At 33.9% G+C, this 25,171-nt stretch overlaps 1 long non-coding RNA gene across 1 annotated transcript in view; it reads right to left on the bottom strand.

Moving 5' to 3' along the window:
• The window catches only part of LOC107878488, a 16,681-nt gene extending 5,435 nt beyond the window's left edge, over positions 1–11,246 (bottom strand). The window contains exons 1-3 of the long non-coding RNA XR_007057855.1: positions 11,087–11,246; positions 10,921–11,022; positions 572–981 (exon numbers count right to left, since the gene is read on the bottom strand). This is a non-coding gene — a long non-coding RNA (uncharacterized LOC107878488). The remainder of the gene's footprint in view (positions 1–571; positions 982–10,920; positions 11,023–11,086) is intronic.
• Between the last annotated feature and the right edge of the window lie 13,925 nt (positions 11,247–25,171).

The raw sequence follows: 25,171 nt of genomic DNA on the forward strand, positions 1-25,171 counted from the left end.
TATATATATATATATATATATATATATATATATATTGATTAAAAAAAAATTAAGACAAAAATACTCATTTTGAACTTCATAATGGATTAATAGAGCATTTATGGGAGCAATGTTTTAATCTTGAAAGTTGAATATATATATGTAGAAATACTAATTTTATCATGATGTAATATTATTTAAATGTATTTGATCAATGATTCCACTTATTGGAATTGCTTATTAATATGAATAATAGATAATATTTGCTTACAATTTATGTTAATAAAAATTTGGAGTAATAAATAATTATGAAATAAGAAATATAAATAAATAAAATAATAAGAAAGATTTAAGTTATGAAATAAAAAGTATAAATGAAATTAAAAAAATGGCATGATATTAAAAAGAGAGAAGATTTTTTTTTTTTAAAGTGTAAATAGAATTGTGAGTTAGAGTTAGTGTTCTCCAAATATAGAAAATCTCTATATTTAGAGGGTAAAATTAGGGGTGGGCGTTCAATATTTAGTTCAAAATTTTTAAAGTTCGAATTCGGTAATTCTGTAATCGATATTTGAACGTAGATTCAACATACCTGTCACGACCCGAGTCGGGGCCCTGGCCTTGATGAGCATCCTGAACCATGAAGGCCCAAACGCCCTTTCTATCTGGTAATTATGCACAATATTCATAAATTATAATAGAAGATGGGGAATTGTAAATCATTACGAAAACATGGTCATACTCTGAGTTCAATTAAACTATGAAAAATGAAATCCAATATCAACTACACAACATCTGAACCAGTCTACGAAATCTCTACTACATCTGAAAATGACAACTGTCTGAAATTGGGACAAGGCCCCCAGTGGACCTAAAAATAAATAAATAACATAATCTGATAGACATAGGCCTTCTGGAATAAAGAAGTCTCACCAACTGCACACATCACTGCTATCTGAAAACTCCACGGCCTAGCAGGACCTCTGAACTGAGCTTTAGACCCTGGGAGGAAGGGAGGTCAATACAAATATATGGGTACGCGAAGAAATTCAAAATAAAGCTTGTATATAAATAAAATAGTTGAGAGAATGTCATAATCATCATGAAAGATGTCATAATCATCATGAAAGATATCATTTCAAAACACATGGGTATTTTTGATAATCATAAAACTTTTCTGTCAATGCAATTTCTGATCTTTGTATTACTTCTGAGTTAGGTGTCACTCTCCTATGAATCTGATATTCCACGGGCTATATGGAATCCTCCATTGACTCGGCGGAGAAGCCCCTAACCCAAGTGTGTCGCAAGGGTTGGAGTGTCTGAGTCTGATACACCACAGGGCACTAGGTCAGCGTAGAATAATATACCCGGATCGATAAATAACGGTTTTGGGCAATGAGTTGTCTGAACTCGTGCCTTCTTAGAGGAACCACCTAAGCTCTCTTTATGCCCAATTTTAGTCTGTTCTGAAACATGCATCATTCTAGTTTCAAAATCAGAGAATCTGATTTCAAACATGCATTCTATTCTGTTCTAAATTAACATGGAATTATCTGAGTTGGTGTCGTCACACCAAGACTTGCAAGTCCTATTTCTGAGCCATAATGCATCAAGCATGATTCTTTCATCCAAACTCAATTCAGACCACCCAACACATGCAAATAGTATAAAATATTTCATGTTCCGAAAGCACAAGTCAAAACTATGCAAAGATTATCATTCTTTCAATAACAATGTGCTGGTTCTGAAATCTTTGTCAAACCATGGAACTCTTTCTCTTAGATATTCATATTCAATATTTATCAATACAAACAACCCTCTCTTTTGGAATTCAAAAATCATATTCAAGTCATAGAAATAATCGAGAAATTTCATACCATGCTTTTCAAGATGCATTTCAAAACAATTCATATCATATGAAAGATGGGAAAATCATAACAAGAGAGGGATTCATTATAATTCATGCTCTCAGTTGAATATTCATCCTTAAACACATGCATACATATATATAGAATTTCAAATCAATTTGGGGAAAGGCCTAAAGATCAAAACGATGTCATTGAGACTTTTAAAACATGATATAAACCATAAATCTAAAACCCTTTTTCTTAAAATCATGATTTCTATGAGCATGAGATTTTTAGGAAAACCCCACGTACCTTAATTTATGACTCTTGAATGAAATCGTGCTTTAGGGATGCTATTCAAGCAATTGATGGGTGCTTCTTGTAGCCCTCAAAATGGGGATTTCGAATCTCAAAGAATTATTGAAAACTCATGGTGAAATCTTAAGATATTTTGATCTTTGGGTTGAAACCCTAAGAAGTGTTCTTGAGAGAATTTGAGAGAATGAGGGTATAATTTTGTTAGTGGAGGCTGAATTTGATGTTATTGGGGCTATTTAAGGGTGGAAAATAACCCAAATACCCCTCTTGGAAGCGGAGCTTAACTGCAGGAATAGGCAGGGCGCCGCCTCGCTTATCGCCCTAGCTTACTGCCTTTCATGAAAATGGCTTTAAATTTTCATTTAGGTATCAGATTTTGGCAAAATTAATATTGTTGGAAAGATAATTCAAAGAGCTTTCATTTGATATATAGCAGGCCCTCTAATTATTTATATACAAAGAGTTATAGTCGATTGAAGTTGACCCAAATTTCGACGCTCACTCAACTCGAACGATAGGAAAACTTTCAACTCGTCCTTAAGTTAGGGGACCTCTATGATCTCAATTCATGCTCAAATAGGTTCCCACACTCCATAATTTATTAACATGCCAAATTTGCTTAGGATTTAAGGCTTTTAGATCATCTACGCATAGAAATGACAGTTTTTGTTCTAGCCCGAAATATGGGGTGTTACATTATCTCCCCCTTGGGATCCTTCATCCCCGAATGATGGGTAGGAATGTTGAAGCTTAAAGGTATGAAATAACACGGTCATGATGTGTTTTTTAAGAAAGGATATAACCGATCTGAAACATTTAAACTTCTATCATGAAACTGAATTCTGAGTTGACTTGACTTTACTTGCTTTAAGTAGCTGATTCATGCTGAGAATTTAGGATTCTCTTGAAGTGTTCGTGATCCAATCATATATATTGAATTGAGAAGTGATAACTTGTGCAAGTACGAACCATGAGGCAACAAGACTTAGACTGTACCAGGGTATTACACTATCTGAGCTAAAATACTTGGAAAATCTTTTTGAGATTATGTGTTGAACTCTTATGAACTGATTCATGACTAAATAGCTGAATCTGAAACATGATGCTTGGACTGAACTAAATTCGCAATTTACATAGATGAAATAGATTATCTCTTGGGATGGTAATACGCATGAGACTTCGAATAGTAGGACTGGGTGAAAAGGTGGAAAACCACAGTAACTTGTCTGCCTGACTGTTAAACTGAATTACAGACTGAATTATACTGGACACTTTTACTTAACTGGAGTATCTCTTCAACACTCTTTCTAAAGAAGTTTAAGTAGCATTAGGGGAGCAAAGAATCTTGGGCATAAGTTACATAAGACATCCAACTAAGGAATCACCACAATGACACTACTATATAGCATGGAATAAGGACATATAACTCATAAACTAAGATAGATTTTCCAAGCTTTAGGCGATGCAACTTCTTACTTCCAAGCTTAGCACACTTCTCAAATACTCCCTTAACTATACTATTCCCCTTAAATACCATACTCATTTGATTCAATTTATAATTCTTATATGGACATTGATAACTCTTTCTACTAATGTCTAAAGTAGGTTAAATCCTTTCACTATGATCAAACCTAATTCTAAATCACAAAATACAACATGCCACACCACAATACTAGTCTAAACAATATGATTCAATCTTCTATATCTTCTTTAGAGATCACACCCTAAGATTAACGTGCCTTATCACTTCAATGACCAACTCTGAACTCTTACTATAGATTCACTAGTGCATATTGCGTTTCTCCACTTAAATCCCAACATGACATTCAAGACCATCTTTAAAACCACATATGAACTTCACGAAAAACACCTATAAAGACATACTTCATATATATTCTCTAAACCACTATCAACACAAATCACATGCTCTACCCCGAGAATATACACACACAAAAAAATTTCTACTAACCATCACATGTATCAAAGACTTGGCCCCAAATATTACTTCATACTTATGGCCTTATCTAAAACAAGCATACAATGATCTTTTATCAACAAGAAACATTCACCTATCACCAAATTCATTACATAAGGAGGAGTCACAAAAAGGTTAGAACATAAGACCTTGAAGTATGGAAGGATACTATACAAAACTTGACACTTAACTATGGATTCATCAAAGTGATCTGAATTGGGGGCATACCTGGCTATAAGCAGAATCTCACCAATCATTTGGCGTGTAGCATGAGTTATGGAAACTGAGCACACTATACAACGTGAGTACATGAGTCATGAGCTGCATGACCTCACTTTTTGGAGTTCATAACTTATGGACTGTGATTTCGACTATTAAAAGAACTGAAACCCCTTATTAAGGGACTGGAAAAACACCTGATCCTTTATCATATGCATGAACGTAAACTATGATCATGGAACCAAAACGTAAGGCATGAGTAGGTATTGGGATAAATAAAAAATACAGAAATAAGAATCTGGCATTCTACTAGAATCTGAGATCCTGACTTGGTTACTTGTCCTATCATCTCCCCCTTAGCTTTAAGCCATCATCTTAGGTTTGAGAGATCCCTTACTAGACTCTAAACTGAACTATACTCACTGAACTCTGGGGTATGGAATACGACGATACATGCAATTAATAGAACTTAACCCGAATGACTACACCTGAAAGTGGAATAATCCACTACTAATACTATTTTCTGAGATACACTCCCATCTTTCTATAGCTCCCAATAGTCATCACATAATACTTGAACATTTACTAACTTCGAATCTTCATGAGTATCCCCATAGTTGGAGTGCACACCCTCTGGCGCTTCAACTCTTATTTCTATTAGCACAACCTTCAAAAACTCAACATTAGATTCCAACACTTAACATGGATATCACCAAGTCTTTGATGAACCACTCTACTTCCGTCATAGCCTACCAATATCGCGACCCTAAACTTATATTTATCTACCATGAGAATTAAGATCATAACAAAAGGATCAACACTATCAGTCAAAACTCCTTAACTTGGCCATTTAGAACACCATGTACCATCTAACTAGTCTTTCTCCACCTAGAAACTCAACGGTACCACTAGCCACACACAACATGTAATAGCCTTAGAATATGTTGCCACTCTATATCACCTTAGGCATGCTTCTATATCATACATACAACATCATGCTTCATTACGAGTCAAATAAACTTAAGCTCTTGCGTACACTGTTCAAGCCTATTAGATAACTTCCATATAACTAGTATCATTAATTAAGAATTCATTACATCCACCTTCTTGGCCATCAACTGATCAAACTTAATGTCTAGTGGTAAACATGATTTACAACCCAACCTTACGCATAATTCTCACTTGGAAACTATGAAACAAACATCTAGAAATACTAGTACACTAGAACTTCATAACCACAATAATCGATCATGACCTTGCGGTTCTCTTTATCATAACTCATTAGCACATACTATTTCAACAAATCAAGCCTACTAATTTATTCCCACAAAACATACATCATTAATCTCATGCCACTATTCTTACCACCAAATTCTACATTTAAATTCAAGCATATAGTCTAGCATTAATCATCTACCACCAGTGAAGAATGCAACATGATATACTAGTCCATCAAATTGGGAAATTCTACCCAAATACTTCATTTTATCAAGATACTACCCATAACGAAAACACCTTTATGACATTACTACTATACCTCCAAATCTACCTTCTCACAAGTAGTACTAGTTTACAACTATCAAAGAAAAGAAGGTTAAGGGGGTAAAGTCGCATAATAGACATGATCAACCTTAACCTTATATTATACTTCAATACAATCTTATCTACACAAAAATCACCCTCACTCTAACTTCTAACCTTATGACTTCATATCATCCACTTCTTGATCTAATCTCACCACCAATAGGTCATGACACCGACACTTTAAATTTTACTACTACTCAGGTGGAAATACAGTTCCAACAAACACAAGAACAGCAAGATGAACAACAAGTTGCTAGTGAATCAAAATAGGCCTCACATGGCTTCACTAGACTTTGATTTTTGTGTTTTGAACAAGAAAATGGAATGAATAAAAAAACAACTATGCTAGTGTATCGAAAGATCCCCACACGGTTTCACTAGACTTTTTTAGTTTCAACAACACAATGATATCTAGATTACAAAAGATAGAAACTTGACACACAATATTAAATGACCCAAGAATACACATCTTACTCTTATCTTAACTGAAAGCCTCTTAAGAATGAGGACACAATTTTAAACTTGAGGGACTTATGACACATCAGGGAGCTCCTCTCAAGCCTTTTGTGTGACTTCTGACATTTCTGTTAGTAAATCTGAGAGCATTATCTGAGAACACCATAGTAAGGAAAAGAATTAGGATAACTTTTCTTTTGTATGGGCAACACCATAGCACGAATTAGAGTATGAAGGAGGAATATCCTGAATCCATAGCATGAACTAGAACATGAAGAAAGGAAAACATTCCTAAATGCCTAGTAGCCTTCTGCTTATAAGTATGGCACACTACACATACATAAACAAGACTCTACCCGATACAATTTTGTAGATACCCTGGGACCATGAACCGTGCTTTGATACTAAATTTGTCACGACCGAAACCGGGGCCCTGACCGTGATGAGCATCCCGAAACATGAAAGCCCAGGAACCCTTCTCTATCTAGTAATCATGCATAATATTCATAAATTATAATAAAAGATGCAGAATTGTAAATCATTATGGAAACATGGTCATACTCTGATTTCAATTAAATAATGAAAAATGAAATCCAATATCAACTACAAACCATCTGAACCAGTCTACGAAATCTCTACTACATCTGAAAATAACAACTGTCTGAAACTAGGACAAATCCATCAGTGGACCTAAACCAAAATAAATAACATAATCTGAAAGACATAGGCCTTATGGAATAAAGAAGGCTCACCAACTACACACATCACTGTTGTCTGAATACTCTATGGCCTAGCAGGACCTATAAACTGAGCTTTAGACCCTGGGAGGAAGGGGGTCAATACAAATGTACTGGTACACGAAGAAATCCAAAATAAAGCCTGTATATAAATAAAATAGTTGAGAGATTGTCATAATCTTCATGGAAGATAGCATTTAAAAACACATGGACATTTTTTATAATCATAAAACTTTTCTATCAATGCAATTTCTGATCTTTGTATTACTTCTGAGTTAGGTGACACTCCCCTACAAGTCTGATATTCAACGGGCTATATGGAATCCGCCATTAACTCGGTGGGGAAGCGCCCAACCCAAGTGTATCGCAAGGGTTGAAGTGTCTGAGTCTGATACGCCATAGGGCACTAGGCCAACGTATAATAATATACCCAAATCGGCAAATCACGATTTTGGGCAATGAGTTGTCTGAACTCGTGCCTTCTTCAGGGAACCACCTAAGCTCTCTTTATGCCTAATTTTAGTCTGTTATGAAATATGCATCATTCTAGTTTCAAAATTTGAGAATCTGATTTCAAACATGCATTTTATTCTGTTCTGAATTAATATGGCATTATCTGAGTTGGTGTCATCACACCAAGACTTGCAAGTCCTATTTCTAAGCCATAATGCATCATGCATGATTTTTTCATCAAAAATCAATTCAGATCACCCAAACATGCAAATAGTATAAGAGATTTCATGTTTCAAAAGCACAAGTCAAAACTGTGCAAAGATTATCATTCTTTTAATAACAATGTGGTGGTTCTGAAATCTTTGTCAAACCATGCAACTTTTCCCTTAGATATTCATATTCAATATTTATCAATACAAACAACCCTCTCTTTTGAATTCAAAAATCATATTCAAGTCATAGCAATAATCAAGACATTTCATACCATGCTTTTCAAGATGCATTTCAAAATAATTCATATCATATGAAAGATGGAAAAATCATAACAAGAGAAGGATTCATTATAATTCATGCTCTCAATTGAATATTCATTCTTAAACACATGCATTCATATATATAAAATTTCAAATCAATTTGGGGAAAGGCCTAAAGATCAAAACAATGTCATTGAGACTTCTAAAACATGACTATAAATCATAAATCTAAGACCCTTTTTCTTAAAATCATGATTTCTATGCCCATGAGATTTTTAGGATAACCCCAAGTACCTTAATTTATGACTCTTGAATGAACTCGTGCTTTAAGGATTCTATTCGAACACTTGATGGGTGCTTCTTGTAGCCCTCTTAATGGGGATTCCGAATCTCAAAGAATTATTGAAAACCCACGGTGAAATCTTAAGATATTTGATCTTCGGGTTGAAACCCTAAGAAGTGTTCTTGAGAGAATTTGAGAGAATGAGGGTATAATTTTGTTATTAGAGGCTGAATTTCATGTTATTGGAGCTATTTAAGGTTGGAAAATGACCCGAATACCCCTCTTGGATGCGGAGCTTGACTGTAGGAAATTACACTGGTAGGAATAGGCAGGGCGCCGCCTTGCTTATCTCCCTGGCTTACTGCCTCTCATGAAAATGACTGTAACTTTTCGCTCAGGTATTGGATTTTGGCAAAATTGGTATCGTTGGAAAGATAATTCGAAGAGCTTTCATTTGATATACAGTAGTTTCTCTAATTATTTATATACAAAGAGTTATGGTTAATTGAAGTTGACCCAAGTTTTGATGCTAACTCAACTCGAACGATAGGAAAGTTTTCAACTCGTCCTTGAGTTAGGGGACCTCTATAATCTCAATTCATGATCCAATAGGTTACCACACTCCATAATTTATTAACATGCCAAATTTGCGTAGGATTTAAGGCTTTTTGGATTATCTATGCATAAAAATGATGAGTTTTGTTCTAGCCCGAACTGTGGGGTGTTACAATACTATACTTATAAATATCTTAGTAATTGGTAAATTAAACTTTAATTCGGTACGGTACTTGGTGATACCATTTTAAAGTTGGATATGTGCTAATGTATGGTTAAAATTCAAAGAATATATTTAATAAAGCTATATCTATTAAATATGGAAAATGCTCGTCTTTGTTAGAGAGATCATAGAGCATCAAATTTGGTGGAAGATTGAGAATGGGAATTCTAGTTTTTGGTATGACAATTGGACCAAAATGGGAGCATTATATCACATCATCGCAGATGTAGGGGATAAGGAAATTAAAGTTAGGCATTTTGCAACTCTAAATGGATGGAAAGAGCAAAGGTTGAGTGAATTTATCCCTGAAGAGCAAGTACAGTTCATCATTAAAATTATCCGATCTGTAATGAAAACAGATAATCTAGATAAACCAGTGTGGATGCTTGAACCCAGTGGCAGTTTCTCAGTCAAGAGTGCATGGGAGTATATTAGACAAAAGGATTAGAGGGAAGACATATTTAAATATTTACAAAGTGATAAGTTGACTTTTAAAATATCTTTTTTTCACTTGGAGAATGTGGAAATTCAGGGAGCTAGTGGATGAAGTAGTGCAACACTTAGGTGTTAACATGGTTTCTAGGTGTTGGTGTTGCACTAATCCTAAAATAGAGACATTGTCTCATGTTTTTCTAACCTCATAGACAGCTGCAAAGTTGTGGAGATTGTTTGCTAATGTTGTACGTATATACATTAAAGGGCTACAGTTATCACAAGTGATCATTAAATGGTGGACAAGAAAATGTTGTTCAAATTTAAAGCTACTTATAAGAGCTGTACCATCGTAATAATTTGGAACCTATGGAAGAGGATGAATAGATTAAAGCATGGAAAGACATCAACATTTACTCATTTAGTTTTCAAGGTCAATGCTGACCTTTGGAGACTCGGGAGAATTCAACATCCAAAAATACATGATTTCCCAACAGACTGTCAGAATATTATGGTATATTTAGAGAACCTGAAAGCCAAACTGTTTTATCTTCCAATTTACTGGAAACCACCGGAGGGATGTTTAAAATACAACACTGATGGTGCATCAAGAGGCAATCCAAGTAGGAGCACCTACAGTTTTTTCTTGAGGAAATTTACAGGTGATTTAATATATGCTCAAGAAGAAGAAATTCTGGAAAGCACAAGTCTAGAAGCAGAAGCCATGGCAATAAAGGAGGCTCTAGCACATTGTGTGACAAAAGGAATTACTAAAGTTATTCTGGAAACGGATTCACTAATAATGCTTAAAATTCTTACAAAAGTGTGGAAAATACCCTGGAACATTGTTGGGATCGTGGAAGTTATAAAGGATTATTCACAACTATGTCAGGTTCACATCCAACATGTATACATAGAGGTTAATTGTTTGGATGATTGCATAGACAATTTAGCTTTTGATAATACAGGTAGACTTATCTTTAATTCCTTCTCCGAATTACCAAGTCATGCCAGATGGATTTTGAATCTAGATAAGCATCAAGTGCCGAATTTAAGAATTCGGACTAAGGAGATAGTTAGAGATAATGATAGGTGTCAAGGATCCACCACAATAATTACAAGATAAATTCAAACATTTTTGTTTTCTCGGTGCTGATTAGTATTTCTAGTACTTGTGTAGAGAAACAATTCATTTAAAAAATCACAATTCATAAGGGCATTTATAGATCTAAAGTCATTGTACTTGAGCGAAGAATTACAGAAGACAATTATAAGTCTTGTACAGATTCAGACTTCTTTGAGTTGTCACAGACGCAAGTCAAAGATACAGGCAAACGCACAAATATAAAGACGACGATTTACAAAGCAAAAGCCAATTCATACCTAAAAAAAACTCCAGAAATCCAATTGAAGCAGGTTGTGATCGGTTAATCAAAAGTTTGCTGGAAGATTGCTCAGGGAGCTCATTGTTGAACATTTTTGTTACTGAAAATGTCGGTAGGTTAGACGAGAAAGAAAGAAAGAAAAATAATATGGGAAAGAAGCTTACGTTTGGTTCACAACAGATCATCACTTTCCTATTTGCTCAAATGATGGAAGACAATGGAGAGGAATTAGCAGAGCTTCTGATTCATTTGCCTCTTCATTTTCTTACTTTCTTTATTATTATTTTCAAGGGCATGTCACTATTGGGCTGCTCTCTTTTGTATGGACTTGGTTTTATTTTCTTGTTTAAATAAATAAAATTGGGCCCATATTCAATTAAAAAATAGAAACCTTATTTATTATTCTTTTTGTTTCTTTTTACGAATATATTACCCAGGTCCAAGAGGTTCTGGGGCTTTGAACTATAGGTGACAAAAGAGTTTTAAAATGAGGTGTAGGTGACACAAGTCTTAATTATTGAGTGGAGGTGACAATTACTTTATTATGGATTAAGAAAGTTGGGGAAGTTTTAAAATAACCCAGAAGATTTAAAATTTACACTTTGATCCAAATGTTAGTTAATATAACAAGAAACGGAGGAAAAAAAGACGTGTTTTTCTCTCTTAACATTCGTTGTTGTTCTCTCTCTCTTCATGATTATTGTTTCTTCTTTATTCATCATCTTCTAGTTCATTATCATCATCTTTTACTTCATTATCATCTTCATCTTCTTCTTGTCGACCATTGTTGTTGTTGTTGTTACCGCTACTGCTGCTATCTGACCAATTTCTTAGATCAAATTTTGTTTCCTACATCACTTTCTACTTTGGAATTACTTCGTAGGTGACTTTGGTAAGTAAAATTATGATTTTTATTCAAATTTGTCTTCTGGGTTCACAGTTACTGTTGGCTTTCCAACAATGGATAGAACTCGATCATGAATCCAACATAAGCACCCACAATTTAAATAGATCACTCATCTGGTGCATCAGATGAGTAATCTGTTGCAATAGAAGATTTATTTGTTGCAACATACTACTTATATATTGCATCAGACTGATTGTCTGATGCACTAGACTAGTTGTCAGACTGATCATTTGTTGCATCAGACTGCTCATCTGTTGTAACAGATGATTAATCTATTTGGAACAAAACAAATCAGACCCTGCCACAAACCCAACGGATAACCAATATGTTTCAACTCTTGCTATTGCTACTAGATTCAAAATTATTTCTTATGTTCAATCATTGACATGTTTGTTGAGAAGATAATAGACAGAATAAAAATTAAATACTCCCTCTGTCTCAAATTATCCATCCCAAATTTCCTAATTTTATTTCTCATGTTACTTTTCTTTTTTCATTAATCAAGAAGAGATAAAACAATTTCATGTTTATCCTTTGCATTAATCATTTTTTCTTTAAATTAAAATATAAACATTATTAATAGGGGTATTATGGTAAACTAGGCATGTTATTAATTATTTTTCTTAATCAATGTTCCATCTCAATTTTGGACGAGTAATTTGAGACGGGGGGAGTATGAATTAAAACATCAAAACCGTGCAATAGACTAGTTATCTGTTGAAAAAAATTAGTTATCTGTTGCATCAGACTGATTATCTATTGCGCCAGACTGCTTATCTATTGCAAAAAATGAGTAATTTGTTTTGAACAACACAAATCAACCCCTGCCACAAACCCAATAGATAAATCTTGCTATTGCTACTGGATTCTAAATTATTTCTTTTTATATCCAATTTTTGATATGTTTGTTCAGAAGATAATAGACAGAATGAAAATTAAATATGAATTAAGATGTCAAAGTTGATCAAACATGATTTTTTTATCAAACAAAAACAAATAAAAACACATATACATAGACTAGCTAAAAGAAAAAAATAATCTAATTATTATTATTATTATTGCCAGTCGGCTAATCGTCAACAGGTAGTAGCAATACCCTCCTCAGCCGTCGGATCTCACGGAGTATCCTTGCTCTAACTGATCTAAGTTCCCATTGCAGGTCACAAACCTGCATCCCAAGTTCATTCACGGCGTCTTGTAAAAAATCAATGTCCCATACTGGATAAGCCATTGCTAGAACACATATGAATTGATAAAAAACGTAAAAACAAAAGTAAAGAAAAGAATATCCAAATATAATACAATGCATACTAAAAATTGGCAAGAAAAAAGTTACTTGATTTAGGGAAGAGAAAGTTGTGGAAGGTGTAATATGAAAGACAAGATGCCATAAATAAATAGAGTAGAGTGTAGTTGAATGAACGATTGAGTAAGGAGGGACCTATTTATAAAGGATTGAATTTGAATGAGTGCCAAAAAGGCACGACTGTTCACCCTCATTTATTAATTATATTTTTATTACTGTGAAAAGTTATGACTTAATTAAAGTAAGAAATATTGTGATAAGTCATGACTTTTCAGATTATTATTATTAATTAATTCATCCAAGAACAATTTTTATTGAGTTGTGACAACAGATTCTATATCTGTTGCATCAGATAACTCATCTGTGACAACAGATATACCATTTATTGTGACACATAGAGAACCTGTTACATCAGATAATCTATTTGTTGCAACATATAATCTAACTGTTCACCTCTATTTATTAATTATATTTTTGATTACTGTAAAAAGTTATGACTTAATTAAATTAAAAAATATTGTGATAAGTCTTGACTTTTTAGATTATTATTATTAATTAGTTTTTTCCAAGAACCTTTTTTATTGAGTTGTGACAACAGATTTTATATCTGTTGCATCAGATAAATCATTTATGACAATAGATATATCATCTGTTGTAATAAATAGAGAACCTGTTGCATCAGATAATCTATCTATTGCAACATATAATATATCTTTTATTTTTAAAATTATCATCATATCATTAATTCAAATTTTCTAACTTTTTTATTATATAAATTAAAAAAATACCTTTTCAATAACCGTTTCTTTAATAAAATAATAACCATTTTTATTGAGTTCTAGCAACAGATTGTATATCTGTCGCATCAGATAAACCATCAGTTGCAATAGATATATCATTTGTTGCAACAAATGGACGATCTATTTTAGTTTTTTTGATTTCTTTTAACAGCTGATACATCAGTCGTAACAGATGAGAAATTTGATGCATCAGCAACATTGTTGAATGTGTTTTAGACATAAAGTCATGACTGTTCACCTTTTTCTTTACAAAGTCATCATATAAGCTAGTTAATCTAATATTGAATTTTTTTATTACATAATAAATATATAATTTTAAAAAATAAATGACTAAAAAGTCACGATCAATTATTAAAATGAAATTACCATCCTTATTATTTATTTACGAACTATTTTTCATATTAAATAATCAGCAAATCATGTCTTTTTAGATTAACCTCTGTTGCCACAAATGCTCAATTCCTAGCACCAATCGTTGACATGTGGATGATAAGGAATAATCAGAATGATAATTAAATACTAAACAAGAATTAAAAATTCAAAGTCAATCACCAAACATAGATTTTTGAATCCCTTGGGTAGATTCGATATACAAAAGGAGGAAAATACATACATACGCAAAAAAAACATAACCTAATTATTATTACTATTATTATTATTATTATTACTATTATTATTGTCAACCGAATAATTTTAATCCGGCAACAGCTGGGCCCTCCTTAGCCTTTCTCCGAAGTCGGCCAAATCCCTCTGGAGTTCATCAAACTGCCTTTCAAGTTCCCGCAAGGACTTGATATGAATCTTCTTATACGAATCGTCAAACAAAAATCTACGACTGTTCATATCCCTTAATTAAATAAAAATGATACTTTTCGTATATGTAAATTAAAAAAAAGGACCTAAATACAGCATTTTATCTTTTATTGTATTTCAGAAAGAAGAGAAAATTGCTTAAAAATAAATCTAACAGATGGATAATCTGTTGCAAAATATATTTCATCTATTAGATAGCTTACAACATATTGACAATCTGTTGTAACAGATGGATATGCCTGTTTGATTTTTCCGACAGATATGTCATATGTTGTAATAGGTTGATCAACTGTCGTAACAGATGTTTGCAATTGTTTGTCAATTTAAACAGATGTGGCATCTTCTGCAACTAGCTAGTCATCTGTTCATTCAATTTAAGTCCTAAATGGGCTAGGAAGAATAAGGTGTGTGCAGATAGATCCACTATCATATGTGTGGGAGTTAAGTAAGTATTACTGATAAGGTCATCGAGACATCACACATAAAGTACAATGTTTTTGTGAATGCAGTTTTTAACCGATTATGCACTAATCATTCAAACAAGATCCTGCATTGTACAATTAAGTTTGATGGGTTCGAATTGATAAGGCTGAGGGCCACATGAAGATGGTGTAGATACCCTGTTACAAATTATTGATGGTTGTTTCTTGTGTTTATACATATAAAGTTTTGAGAAGGGATCAATAGTTGGTGTCATTGTAGAGATCTAATAGCGATTAAACTTAACTTTAAGCATGTATTGGACTCCGAGAAGGCCTTCAAAACCTCGCACTATATCAAATAAGAACGGAAAACCAAATAGAAATTCCCCTGGCCTAAATTTATATGGAAGGGTTGATCGAGAAAATGATTATATGCCAGAAAGAGCCGAAAGAGAATGCCTGTGAGGGAATAGGGAGTTGATGAAAGACTATATCATCTAAGAGCTAATTAAAGAAGAGATATATGGTATAAAGTGACTTCTAGTGAATCTGGCCGATGAAATTATCTTAAAACATGAGAAATCTGAATCAAGTGCAAATATGAAAGTGTATTCGGTAATGTAAATTCGTCTGTTGTCTCTCTGAAAGAAGAATAATGCAGATGGATGCTTTTCTAGGGAGCTGCGACTAGGTAGCGTGGTCGGGATTATCACCTAGATAGAAAATAGCAGAAGACCAAGAAAGTAGCCTTACAGGCATCGAGGATTGAAATGATTTACAATAAGTCTAGAAAACTTGGGCCTACAGCAACTGCAGTTAAAGTAAGGAATCTAAGCGAAGGCGGCAATTTCTAAATTTTAAATTGCATTCCATGCCTTTTTGTTTGTGGTTTCGATTAGGTCCACTGTTGTTGACCTGATCGGAACCATAAACGAGATTAAAAGATAGATTGAATGTTATTACATCCTTACCAATATGGATTAATTGATTGTGTTTTCTTGCCTTAGCATGCTTTCAACATTTCTTGGAGAAGATCAGAGGCTTGTTGTAGTATGTGAATCCCAATAGTTTTCAATCTAGCCTCCAGCTTGCCGATTTGGTATCCAAGATTGTCGTTGCTGTCGTTGAAGTTGGTATAGAGTTCCTACTCTCTTGTGAGCTCGATCAGGAATACTACCTTCAAAGTTGTAGAATTAAAGAAGGCCTTCAGAACACTTTCATCAGAAGCCTTAAGGGATACATGGAGGGTCGTTATGTATGTTTTAGGTCAAAATGTATTGGTACACACTCAAGATGTGGTCACAACCATTGAACAACTCACTTTTATTGAGGTTTTCTCAATGCAGCTTGCTCAAATAACCTTTAAAGGATTTGATAAATTAATAAGAAAGGAGTTACTTAATGTTTGATCTAAACTGACTCTACCAAGCCTATCAAATATTACGTAACTCCAGCCTCATTATCCTATAAAAAAACTTTGCTCGAGTTAGTAGACAAATCAAATGATCTCGATCTGTCAGCCTTTCTGCTGATCACTTTTCTCCAATATAGTTGACAAGATATCCGTCATGCAAAAGTCTACACCATCGTCAGAAATGCTTGCCAGGGCGCAAGTCTTCAGAAGGCATCAACATCAACAGTAATCTCTCAATATCAAGTGATATTGAGATATTATTAGTCATGCCTTCTAAATACTTTCTCTACGACAGGAATTTCTATTGATGACAAGATATTCGCTATGCAAAAGTCTACACCGTTAGCAGAAATCTTGCCAGAGAGAAAGTCTTCAGAAGGCATTATTAGTAATCTCTCAATATCAAGAAAGTCTTGTACGAAAGTCTTCAGAATACATTAAAAATAAGTAAGTTTTCAGCAATGACGACACATAATTACGGCATCAACAACCTCACTAGATTGACTCCTCGTACAAAAGAAAAGGCAGAAATATTTTTCTTTGCATTCGCATTTTATTTGTTTAACAACCAAACAAAGATGAACTAAATCTAGCATCCAAAGATGAACTATTGCTAGATTTAGTTCATCTTTATTTGGTTTGTTAAATAAATAACATGCAAATGCAAATGAAAATATTTCTGCCTTTTCTTTTGAATGAGGAGAGAATTTAGTGAGGTTGTTGATGGTAATTATGTGTAGTCATTGCTCAAAACTTCCTTATTTTCAAATGTCTTCTGAAGACTTGACTTCCTTGATATTGATAGATTATTAATAATGTCTTCTGAAGACTTTCGATCTGACAAGAATTTCTGTTGATGGTGTGGGCTTTTGCATGGTGGATATCTTATCATCAACAGAAATTCTTTTTGTAGCAAAAGTATTGGGAAGGAATGACTAGGAATATCTCAATATCACTTGTTATTGAGAGATTACTGTTTATGCCTTCTGAAGACTTGCGCCTTGGCAAGCATTTCTGGTGATGGTGTAGACTTTTGCATGACGAATATCTTGTCATCTATATTAGAGAAGAACGATCAATAGAAAGGTTGAGAGATTGAGCTCGTATGATTTGTGCACTAAATTGGGCAAAAGTTTTTTAATAGGGTAATGAGCCTAGAGTTACATAACATTTGATAGGCTTCGCAGAGTCGGTTTAGATCAAATGTTACGTAACTCTTTGCTTATTAATTTATCAAATTCCTTGAAGGTTGGTTGAGCAAGATGCATAGAGCAACGCTCGATAAAAGTGAGTTATTCAACGGTTGGGACCACATCTTGAGTGTGCATCAACATTTTTTGACCTATAAACATACACAACGACCCTATAAGTATCCTTTAAGGCTTTTGAAGAAAGTGTTTTGAAGGCTTCTAGAATGCCACAACTTTGAAGATGGTTTTCCTGATCGAGCCCACAAAAGACCAGGAACTCTTTACCAAATTCAAAGATGGCAATGACAAGCTTGAATACCAAATCAGCAAGTTGGAGGCAAACTTAAAAATAATCAAAATTCACATACTACAACAAGCCTCTCATCTTCTCCAAGATATATTGAAATCATGCTAAGGCAAGAAAATACAATCAATTATGACCATATTGCTAAGGAAGTAATGACACTCAAACTGTCTTTCAATCTTGTTTGTGGTTTCGATCAGGTTAACAATAGTGAACCTAATCGAAAATACAAACAAGAAGGCATGGCATGCAATTTAAAATTCAGAAATTGCCGTCTTCGCATAGATTCCTTACTTTAACTGTAGTTGCTATCGGCATAAGTTTTCAAGACTTACCGTATATCATTTCAACCATCGATGCCCGTAAGGCTGTTTTTTTGGTCTTCTTCTATTTTCTATCTAGGTGATAATCCCGACCATGCTACCTTGTCGCAGCTCCCTAGCAAAGTGATTATCTGCACTATTCTTCTTTCAGAGAGACAACAAACAGATTTTTCATTGCCAGATACACTTTCATATTTGCACTTGATACAAATTTCTCATGTTTTAAGATAATTTCATTGGATAGATTCGCTAGAAGTTACTTTCTACCCTATGTATCCTCTTCAATTAGCTCTCAGATGATATAGTCTTTCATCAACCACCTATTTTCCCTCAAAGGCATTCTCCTACCGCACCTTTTGGCTTATAATCATCACGCCGAGCAACCCAACCATATAAATTTAGGCTAGGGCAATAACTATTTTGATTTCCCGTTCTTGATAGATGAAGTGCTAGGCTTCAAAGGCCTTCTCAGAGTCCAATGCACCCTAAAAGTTAGTCTAATCGCGATTGAATCTCTTTACAATGACACCAAAACTAGACCCCTTCACAATTCTTGACACATAAACATGAGCAAAAGGTGACATTAAATCTTAATAGGGTATCAGAACCATATTCATAGACCCTCAGCCTTATCAGTTCGAACCTACCAAACTTAACTGTAAAATTACAGATATCTTATTTGAATGATCTATGACTAATCGGTAGAAATAACATTCATAAAATTAGTGTAATCTATATGTGTTTCCACAATAACATTATCAGTAGTACATTCCTCCTATAAATGAAGTGGTTCCATCTGTATGTAGCTTATTCCTCCGAAACCATCTTTACTGCAGCCTCTTGTGATGGTTGAGCAAAATTTGATCAACTTTCAGTTCCTTATATCTACAAAGAAGAGGAAAATAATTAATGTCATAGAAAGAATATTATCCATCTATTGCAACAGATGTGGAGTCTGATGCAATAGATATGGAGTCTGATGCAACAATATGGAGTCTATTGTAACAGATATAGAGTCTATTGGAATATATCAAACTAGCCTTGTTGGTGGTTTAATTTGTTCGAACAATTGCTCCGTCTATTGCAACATCAACAACAACATAAACTACAAAAAAACAACAAATAAAAAATATCAACAACAAAGAAATAACAACATTTGTTCTAATACCATCAACAACAAAGAAGCAACATCATTTGTTCCAACACTATCAACAACACCACACCATAAGTTCCAACAACGCCAACCCCACCAACAACATCAATAACAGTATCAACAACAAACAAACAAATAAAATACATACAAAAAAATGATACTGCCAACAAGGCTTTTAAACTTCTCCCAACAGATGACTTTTTTCGCATATTGTAATAAAAATTATCGGTTCGTTTATCCAACACTTAAAAGTTCCTTCAAATTTTTTAAATAAATATGTTGTGGGTAAATAGTAATTAAATAAAAAATAAATATAAATAACTTACAAAGAAGAAGACGAGAATGAAAGAGCAATAGTGGACTATACCTTAATGTTAAAAGAGGATCAAAATAGTAATTTTAATTGAGGAAAGATATGGATCAGTTTAGATCCAAAAGGATCTTTATAAGAAAAAGAAGAGAAAAGAGAGAAAAAAGACTGTGATAACCCTAAAGAGGAGAGAAAGAAAAAGATGAAAGATGAATACAATAAATTTAGGGCTGAAGCTTAAGGAGAGATGAGGTAATTCTAGATGTATTATGTACGTAGACGTGCGTTTCAATATTCATTAATTAATATGATTAATATTAGTTAATAATTTGAGAGGCGAGAAAGACTAGTGACATTGAAAATACAAGCTAAGACTACTCAATGAACTCATTTTGGAGTTATCCAAGAAAATCTTCATTTTTTAACTCATTTTGTAGTACTACTTTATCTACTCGGACAGAAGCTTGCATTAAAATTAAAAGAAAAAAAAAAATTCAAACAGATATGTCATCTGTTGCAACAGATAGCAATATCTATTTAAAAATCACAACAAAATAGCCATTTATTACAACAGATACAATTATCTATTTAAAAATCCCAACAGCTCACAGATGCAAATGTTCATTGATAATTAAATTGATATATCATTTGTTACAATAGATATCAATATCTATTTAAATATCTCAACAGCTAAGTCATCTGTGACAACAGATATAAATGTCCATTTGATAATTAAATCAGATATGTCATCTGTTATAACATATATCAACATCTATTTGAAAATTTCCAACAACTCAGTCATCTGTCACATCAGATGCAAATGTCAATTTGATAATTAAATTAGATATGTCATCTGTTGTAACAGATATGAATATCTGTTAGAAATTTCCAAAAGCTCAGTCATTTGTTCCAACGGACTTTATTACAATTAATTTTGGTGGAACTAGGGATGAATGAATAAGTTCAGGGTCAACTACATCTTCAATTGAGTCTTTTCAATTGCATGGTGTTGGTATTGCGTTCAACCCCACCCGAGTCATCGATCGATCACTCTAAGTTGAAAAGATTCTCATTAACTTAGTGTTAAGCTAGTACCTAAATTGATTTAGGTAGAACTGGGAATGAAATGAGTTCTCATTAACTTAATGTTAAGATTAATAGACCTTAAATGATTTAGGTGGAACTAGGGATAAATGAGTTCATAGAGTCAACAACAACTTCAATTAAGTCATTGTAATTACATGTTGTTAGTATTTCATTCATCCCAACCTAAGTCGTCGATCGATCACTCTGAGTTGAAATGAGTTCTCGTTAACTTAATGTTAAGTTTAATAGAACCTTGATTGATTTATGTAGAACTAGGGATGAATGAGTTCATAGGATCAACAATAACTTCAATTGAGTCGTTGCAATTGCATGGTGTTAGTATTGCATCCATCCCGACTCGAGTCGTCGATTGATCACTCTGAGTTGAAATGAGTTCTCATTAACTTAATGTTAAGATTAATAGTACCTAAATTGATTTATCTGGAAATAGGTATGAATAAGTTCATAGGGTCAACAACAACTTCAATTGAGTCATTGTAATTGCATGGGGTTGGTATTACGTTCATCCCAACCCGAGGCATCGATCGATCACTCTGAGTTGAAATGAGTTCTCATTAATTTAATGTTAAGACTAATAGAACCTTAATTTATTTAGGTGAAACTAGGGATGAATGAGTTCATAGGGTTAACAACAACTTTAATTGTGTCGTTACAATTGCATGGTGTTGGTATTGCATTCATCCCGACCTGAGTCATCAATCGATCACTCTGAGTAAAAATGAGTTCTCATTAACTTAATGTTAAGATTAATATAACCTTAATTGATTTAGGTGGAACTAGGGATGAATGAGTTTATAGGGTCAACAACAACTTCAATTGAGTCGTTGCAATTACATGGTATTAGTATTGTGTTTATCCCGACCCGAGTCATCGATCGATCACTCTGAGTTGAAATGAGTTCTCATTAACTTAATGTTAAGATTAATAGTACCTAAATTAATTTAGGTGGAACTAGGGATGAATAAGTTCACAGGATCAACAATAACTTCAATTGAGTCATTGCAATTGCATGGTGTTGGTATTGCATTCATCCCGACCTGAGTCATCGATCAATCACTCTGAGTTGAAATGAGTTCTCATTAACTTAATGTTAATATTAATAGTACCTAAATTGATTTAGGTGGAACTAGGGATGAATGAGTTCATAGTGTTAACAACAACTTCAATTGAGTAATTGCAATTGTATGATGTTGGTATTGCGTTCATCCCGACCCGAGTCGTCGATCGATCACTCTGAGTTGAAATGAGTTCTCATTAACTTTATATTTTAAAAAATATATCTTTTGAAATTTTAAAAATTAATTAAGATCAATTCATACCAAATTAACAATTTCAAAAACTTGTCATTCTTTTCCAAAATTACAAATCAACCCATACAAATCATCCATTGCAGGAAAAACTTTTCTTCATTTCAAATCTCAAGTTCTCGCTCTTCTCTCTCTCTTTTTCTCTTAATAATACAGACAACAACTACTCAACATATTGCTCAATCCTTTAAAATAGATTGTTTTTCTTTCTATTTCTGACCACATAAGTGTTATTTTTGACTTCATTCTCACTTGTATCCATCGTTTTATCTGTCGTCGTAGGTAATAGAGTTCGAGAAAAGTTTTACATTTGTTATTTATTCTAAAAATTATGGTTTTTTAGTTAATGATGAAAAAGAAGACTTTTAGTTGTATTATCTTCAAGAATGGGTTAACAATTTTGTGTTTTGATGCTAAAAAAGTAGGAAGCACCCGAGAAAATCCTAGTTTTTGTCTCAGTGTTTTGTTAACTATCGTGGTATTGTTGGATGGTGTTTGTGGTGTTGTTGTTGGTGGTGTCGGTATTTGTGTTTTTGGTGGTGGTGTCAGTGGTTTTGGTGTTGGTATTGGTGGCATTGGTGGTGGTCTTGGTGGCATTAGTGGTGGCATTGGTTTTGGTGTTGGTGGTCCATCTGTTGCAAAAGGTGTAAGATTTATTGGGAGATATTAAATAGGTCTTCAAACAGATACCCTAGCTTTTCCAACTGATGGGTTATCCATTAGAATTTTTTTTTTTGTAATGTGGCGTAGAATAATTTATTGAAATTTATCTTACCTTTTTAAAAAAAATTATGAAGATATCAAATGCAATGTATTTTTTATTTTTATATTATTTGTAGTTAAAAGATGTCTTCCAAAAGAAAAGAAACTGAAAGGGGATCAACTTCTGACCACCCAACAAAAAAGGCTAGAGTACATATAGATTCGGAGGAACTTCCTGAACAATCTCAGTCAGGGCAAAATGAAACTGAGGAAAGTGGTGACTCCTTCTCACCAATGGAGCATGAATTAATATCGAAATCCCAATATTTTCCTATCAAAACCATTAGTATCGGCAGGTTTCGAGTTGCAGCGATGGATAGCCCTGACAAAGTAACTGGTGATCTTGTACTTAAATGTTAGTTGGGGAAATATTTTGATGAATTTAGGAGTATTATGAAGAATTAAAACATAGACGGACTTTTTAACAAGAGCTGTTTTGCATACTTTCTTGAGCTGCCTGTGGACCGCACTCGCCATTTCCCAATGAGAATGGTATATGGTCTTCTCAAACGCAGGATCAAGTATGTAGGAGATGATAAGGTTTCAGAGGACGGGGGCAAAAAGATGGATGAAATTTGAATTAACTACTGTGGCATGCTACTTTGTTTTGGATTGAAAGAGTTTTTCATAGTGACGGGCTTTAGATGCGATCACCCAGAAGAACCTCTCATCAAGGAAACACCCCACAATGGGTCCAAGAAACACAAGGGAAAAAGGATGGGTTATTGGACATTGTTGGACTAGTAGCTACAAAGCGGATGATTTGATGACAGATCTCGAGGATAAAAATATACCAAAGCACTACAGGGAGAAATTGTGCTTAGTTTTGTTTGTCTATTCCATTTTACTGGCAAGAGCAATCAGGAAAGTCATTAAAGATGATTTGTTGGTGCTTAATGATGATTTTGATAAATTTAACGATTATCCCTTGGGATATGACCGCTGCTACTTGACTGTTGAATATTTACTGACAAAGCTATTCCCCAAGACGACCACATTATACGACTTTCCTTGGGCTTTCATGATAAAATTGATCCCTATTTTTACTCATCTATTAATTTATATTGAATGTAGTTATTATGACTTTTTTTTTCTTTCTTCTTATTTACATTTTTAGGCTTGGGCATGTGAAGCCATTCCTCCCCTCCAAAAGCAGTTCAAGGTTTACCCGGATGAGGTTTCTCATCCAAGGATTCTTAGATGGTTCTGCCAAAGGCAGTAAAAATATTAAGGAGGCTGCTGATCTCTTTAAACCTCCGGATGATATTGTACGTCTTCTTTTAACTAAAATAATTTGCCTCAAAGAAAAATATTAAAACAGATGGGCCATCTATTGTGACAGATGGGTCGTTCATTGCAACAGATTACCCGTCAACTGTAGCTGTGCAATAGATGGGTAATCTGTTGTGATAGATGATCTATATTTCATAGCAGATTAACCATTTTTTTCTCTAGTTCTTTGAACCCGACTCAATAGATTACCCATCTACTGAAAATTATGAAACAAATGGGTAATATGATGCAATATATTGTCAATCAATTGCGACATACAGATCAGTTATTGTGGCAGCTAGATCGTCTGTTGCATATGTTGGTCGTGTTAACATGTAACTCAACTGACTGCAAATTATTATTATATGATTTAAATGTCTCTTGTATTTTTTTATAGGCTGTGCATCCTTTGATCGTGCCTACTGAGCATGAATTGGGGATAACTTTTTTATTACTCTAGGTCTTGTTGATACAAAAGAAGACCCAACGGTTGAGTTAATAAAGAAAGAATTGGCTAGAGCAATAACCATAAGAAGAGCAGTTAGGCAACGTCAGCCTAATGTTGAAGCTCTAAATGACCAACCTCAAATAGTAACAGATCCGGGTGCTTCTTCTGGGGGTGTTGCTAGTGGAGTTGTTGATGATGGTGGCAGCCATCCTGATGTTGCTGCTGCTACTAGTCAAGATTATGAGCATATTGGTGCTCAGCAAAAAATAAGTACGTTTGAAAACACCCCTTTCTGTATAATGTCTTTAAGTAATCTGCTGCTACTATTCCTTTCCATAAATCTATCACTGTATCCCACATTTGTGGTCGTGTGCTGCTATGTTTAGAATTTTACCTTTACTATCTCCTTCT

This window comes from Capsicum annuum, chromosome 7, assembly GCF_002878395.1.
Source record: "Capsicum annuum cultivar UCD-10X-F1 chromosome 7, UCD10Xv1.1, whole genome shotgun sequence".
Classification (NCBI taxonomy): domain Eukaryota; kingdom Viridiplantae; phylum Streptophyta; class Magnoliopsida; order Solanales; family Solanaceae; genus Capsicum; species Capsicum annuum.